General features: G+C 33.6%; 2 pseudogenes; both read right to left on the reverse strand.

Annotated features, from left to right (window-relative positions):
• Positions 1-1083: 1083 nt before the first annotated feature.
• On the reverse strand, positions 1084-2038 carry LOC147829491 (E3 SUMO-protein ligase KIAA1586 pseudogene; annotated as a pseudogene).
• On the reverse strand, positions 1691-5462 carry LOC147829492 (E3 SUMO-protein ligase KIAA1586-like; annotated as a pseudogene).
• Between the last annotated feature and the right edge of the window lie 538 nt (positions 5463-6000).

Raw genomic sequence — 6000 nt, forward strand, 5'->3', positions numbered from 1 at the left:
GCATTCATATCTCCTAAGTTTTTAAATTTTTTTTTTGTACCGAGAATCAAACTCAGGACCTTGTGCTTGCCAGGTGGGCACAGTCCCACTGAACTAAATCCCCAGCGCCTATATCTCCTAATTTTTTCATAAACAACAGCTTGTTTTTTTCTACCAATGTAAACTGCAGTTGACATTCATCATGAAATCCGCAACATATGTTCTTGCAGTCTTGCTGACTGTTCCAGATATATTAGCTTCAGCATCTCTACTTGGTTCTTTTTCACTATGTTTTTATTTTAAATTTAAATTTTTGCTCATATTCATGTATAAACTAGAAAAATAATTCAATTATAATTAAAATAAGTATTTCAATTTAATTACCAATAATAATTTACATAAATATTCCTAGAATTCCTATAGTCTGCATAAAATATTCATATAAACATTTTAAATGTTACATGAATTCATTGAATAATTTGCCTTAATTGATCTGTTGATAAAGACTTAGTGATATATCCACTTAGAAATGATGTACAACTTTGACAAGCAATCATCTTACACAAAATAACAGAAATATGTACCTAAAAAACAGTAGTGTTAAGCAGAAAAATATTTTTATTACTTGTTTTTATATTTAATTGAAATTAAATAGATTACACTTTTACTTAGTCTGACCAAATTCATCTCAAGTGCTTAATAGTCACATATAGCTAGTGGACAATATACTATACAGTAACAGATATGAAAATGAGAGATGAGAACCAAAAGGCTTATGGTTTTTATTCCATTTCTCTTTATTTGTTATAGCTTCTAAGCCTTAGAACTTAGGAGTCTTTTTTTATTTTGCAAAGTGGAAATGGTTGGATGGTCTGCACAAGACTTCTTGGAATATACTGTCCCACTATAGCAGATGTGGGTCACTCTCTGAAAAACTGTAGTTCCTAGAAATGATCACCAATTTTCTCTTTAGAGAATGCCTTTTAATCAGAAACATGCTGATATTAGTTTAACTGGCTCTCTAAAAAATTTAAGTACATAAAGAATGCATAGCACATAATATACAGATGGTAAAAACAAAGAAAATACTCTTTATTCTGAGTTCTACATAGCCAATTGATTCTCATAAAAGGCTTTTGTTAATTTTGCCAAGCTCTTGTATCTGTAGCCATTCCCTGGTTACAATTTAACCAAGATTTTACAAATGGAATTGCACCCTAATCTGCTAATTCTTTTCCCAATAAACTTATTGTCATTAAGTCTGATGTGATCTATTGTTAGATTATTTTTTCTTTGTACAAATTACTTTATGTTTATTAAACTGAAACCTCTTTCAGCTTCTGCAATATTGACTGCAATAGTCCTAATAATCTTAACTTTGTGTATAATTGTAGGAATTAAAATATTGCTTGATTTTATATTATTTATAAATTCCCTAAAATCATTCAAGTCAATTTCATATTTTAAAATTTCACACAAATGAAATAAATTCTTTTCACCAGCTGTCCATGGTGAAGTTATTTTTTCATAAGCCCATGAGATAGTTCCAGCAAATCAAAATAATTAAAAATATTTTCAACATGGTTTCCATCAGATAAAAGCCTAAGTTCATGTGTTTAACTATATTTTCTAGTAACATATTCCTAGGAAGAGTGCAAATTTGTTATTTTTATTAAATAGAATATCTTTTTTTTCCCAGCACCAGGGATCAAACTCTGGACCTTGTGCTTACAAGGCAGGCGGTGGAACCACTGAGCTAAATCCCTGGCCCAAATAGAATATTTTTAAACTCTCTGACTTAATCAATCTTCAATTGAGATATGTATTTTCCACTACCAATTTTTAAACTTTCCAAGCTCCTATGATTTGTTTGATCAATTTTTGTGCTTTCTGAATATTAGTTGACCTTGACTGTAATGCAGTTGAAAGTAATGAAAATTCTTCAAGAATATCTACCATCACAGTAAGATGTAAGAAAATAATGTTAGCTAATTTTTTTGCAAGGCCAGAATGAGAATGAGAATGACAATGAGAAAAATGCATACATAGTACAGGACATGCACGCCATACAGCAGTAGGAGCTTGTAAACTAATGCTGCCCATCTTGATCCCATTACATGATCAATTTTAATATTTCAACTTCTTTAGCTGCAGTTTTAGATTGATAATAAAGAGAATAAATCTTTTGTTGTTGATCTTAAATGCTCAATTCTAACATTCACCAGATTTTAATACAGAGAATAATCTTATCAAGAAATTTTGTTTTTTGACACAGAGTCTCCCTTTGTAGTCCAGGCTGGCCTTGAACTCACTATGTAGCCCAAGGTGCCCTAAAACTCACAGCAATCCTCCTGCCTCAGCCTCCAAAGTGCTGAGATTTCAGATGTACACAACACCTGGCTAAGAAATATTTTTAAATGATTAATTTGTTATATTTCAGATAAGAAATGACACCTGTAATTGATGATTTAAACAGTTTCAAATAATGATTTCAGGAAAATTTTCTAACAATTTTGTAGCTACTCCACTTTCTTCCGACCATCTAATTAGCACCATCAGAAAAAAAGAGCAATTAAATTTGCTTTCAAACATTCATTTGTAAAACCACAATCATTTAAGGTAGTCAACAAGGTATTAAAAGTGCACTCTGCTGTGGTTGACACCAATTCGTTTAAAGCAACAAACAATATAGTAAGTGCAGGAGGTGAATGAATTATGCACTAAAGGTAAATCACAAGGGTGCTCTTCTTTGACGCTGTCAATGCCTCATCAGTTATGATACAGATTTTGGCATTCTCATTGGTAATATTCTTAAATAACTACGTCTTTATTTATTTTCCAATATGTTCTGCTGTTCTTGTTGCACTGTATTGTGTATTTGAACAAATGACTTCTCCATTTTTCTCTTATAATTCTACTGCCCCTCAATATCAGGTGAAGGTCTATTATATTTTACTAAACTGTAAACAGTATTAAAACTTTTATAGTGGAATTAATATTTTTATTATTTTGTGTATATACTACATAAGAAATTGAATCATTAATTGATTCCTTTAATAAATCTTGAATTTTACCAAGGGATTTAGAAATGTCATGTTCCCTGATTTTTTCCACAGAGAAGCTTGCCTGGTGGTTTTATTACTGCCAATATGGGTTACTGAATATGCAATCCATTCCTTGGACACATAGACATGCTTTTCTGTCTTCAATTCCAAATGCCAAACTGTTGAACAATCCTTGCATCCTAATTTGCTTTCTTTTATTTCAATCCATTTATAATGTTCTATAAACATAAATGCTTGTTTTTCATTCCAACAGTCTGGAAGCACAAAATTATCTATTTCTTCCATTGATGAACAGGACAGCTTTTCTTCAATGATGGGTTGTTTGATATATTCAAAATTTGGCTCCTTTAACTTAGACAATCCTCAATGATTTTTGTTCCTATCATTATTTTCTGTATCTATTTTCACTTTCTTCACACTTAAAAAATTTGAAAAGTCACCTTGGTCCAAGCACCCAGAAGGAAGCTCCCCCACCACCATCCCAAATTCCTAGGGCAGAGAAGCTGAGCCAGACCCAGCACCCAGAAGGAAGATCCCCTGCTGCCACCCCAAGCTCTTAGGGCAGAGAAGCTGAGCCAGACCCAGCACCCAGAAGGAAGCTCTCCTGCTGCCACCCCAAGCTCCTAGGGCAGAGAAGGTGAGCCACAGGGGCACTAGAAGCACACCCGTCCCCCGGAAATGAGAAGACACGTATACAAGCCTCAAAAACAGACTTCTGGATCACCTACTGCCACCCCAAAGGAAAACAAGATGGAACAATCTGATACTCAACCACCTGAACTCTGAACTGGCAACAAAAGAGGATCTGGGAAAAATGAAATCAGACTTAATTACTCAGATAACAGCAAGGATTTTGCTCATGGTGCAAGACATGATTAATAAATCTAGAAAGGACACAGATAAAAAAATAGAGGATCTGAGGAACATGATGGATTCCCAACATAGGAAACAAATGGAATCCATAAAACAGATGCAAATAGATTTCGAGGAGATTAAAAACTCCATCAAAAGTCTACACAGCAGAATGAACCAATGTGAGGATAGAATTTCAGGTATAGAAGAAAAGATTGCAATTAGTGACCAGGAAAAGAAAAATTGCTTTAAAATTGTAAAGGAACATGACAAGTCAATCCAGCAGCTGCTAGATGATGCAAAGAAGAATAACATAAGACTGATTGGAGTCAATGAAGAAAGAAGAGAGAGTGCAGATGACATAAAAAAACTGTTCACATAAGTGATGGCAGAAAACTTCCCAAGCAGGGGAAAAGAACTTGACATACAGATAAGTGAGGTATATAGGACTCCAAATAGCCTGGATCAAAAAAAAATCTACACATAGGCATATAATAGTTAGGATTCCAGAAATCCAACAGAAGAATAAAGTTCTACAAGCAGTGAGAGAAAAGAAACAAATCACATACAAAGGAAAGCCCATCAGAATCACAGCAGACTTCTCAATGCAAACCCTCAAGGCAAGAAGAGCTTGGAGTGATGTATTTCAAGCCCTAAAGGAAAACAGCCTCCAACCCAGATTGATGTACCCTGCAAAACTATCTTTCAAAATTGATGGAGAAATAAGACACTTTCATGATAAAGAGCACCTTAGGAACTTCATGAATATCAAACCGGCACTCCAAAAAATTTTAGACAATACCCTAGGAAAAGACAATGAGGATCACAACCCCAGGAAACCCAGCAGAATGAATCCATTGGGCATGACAAATTAAACGCAAAGGGGGAGAATCCAACAAGAAGAAAACGTCATGACAAGGCTTTTAAAACTTTTAACTTTAGGGGCTGGGGATTTAGCTCAGTGGTTCTGGCGCCTGACTTGCAAGTGCAAGGTCCTGAGTTCGATCCCCAATACCAAAAAACAAAACAAAACCTTTTAACTTCATCTCCCTAATGAATGTATAATTCAATCTTGCTATTGTACTGATTAGTATTTTTCTGATTCTAGAGTTGCACACTTTTCCTTGTGCTGTACTGGCTATTTATCATCTTCTTATGTCTACTTTTTAATTGGGTTGTCTATTAATGAGCTCTAAGAATTCTTTATATATTCTAGTCATAAGTTATATGCATTGTAAATATGGTCTGTTTAAGGACTACTTTTTCATTTTAATGATGTCATTTAAACTTCTAAATTTTGATGGAATCTCATTTATCAATTTTTTTCTTTTATACATCATGTCTTTTGGATACTAGGTAGTTCTTGCCTACCCTGAATTCATAAACATTTTCCCTTATAATTTCTTCTTAAAGTTTTATACTTTTAGGCTTTCATATTTAGGTTCATAGATCCCTTCAAGTTATTTTCATGTATGGAAATAAAGGGTTGAGGTTAATTTTTTATATATGGATACCAGGTGTTCTAGTGCCGTTTGCTGAAAACACTATCTCTTCCTCGGCTCTTGAATTGAGTTTATATTCTATAAAATGCTAATGTTAAATAATCTTTCAAAACTCAGTGGACCATATATGTGTGGTTCTATTTCTAGATTCTCTGTTTTATTCAAATGATCTATATGTCTTTCCTTACACCAAAACTGCCTTGATTACTGTAGCTTTAGAAGAAGTCTTAAAATTAGGTACTAAATGTCTTCCAGCACTGTTTTTGTTTTGTTTTGTTTTTTAACTTTTCTAGGTCCTTTGTACTCCTACGTAACTTTTAAATTTCAATATCCAGTTCTTTATTTATAGCAAGTATACACAGACCTGAATTTTTATATATACCTTGTGTTTTCTAATCCTGCTAAATTCAAATACAAGTTCTAGGGGCTCCTAGAGATTTCTTAGTATTTTCTCTGTAGATGATCATTTCATCTACATATAAAGATTTTGCTTCTACCTTGCCAATCCTATCCTAATTGTGTCATTTTATTGCCAGACTATTTTGGTGGGGCCTATGTTTCAAAGTTTAATGGACAGATGAAGAGTAAGCATGTCTGCCCTT

This window comes from Heterocephalus glaber, unplaced genomic scaffold (assembly GCF_053883595.1).
Source record: "Heterocephalus glaber isolate CG9 unplaced genomic scaffold, H.glaber_assembly_v1.0 deba00000594, whole genome shotgun sequence".
Classification (NCBI taxonomy): domain Eukaryota; kingdom Metazoa; phylum Chordata; class Mammalia; order Rodentia; family Bathyergidae; genus Heterocephalus; species Heterocephalus glaber.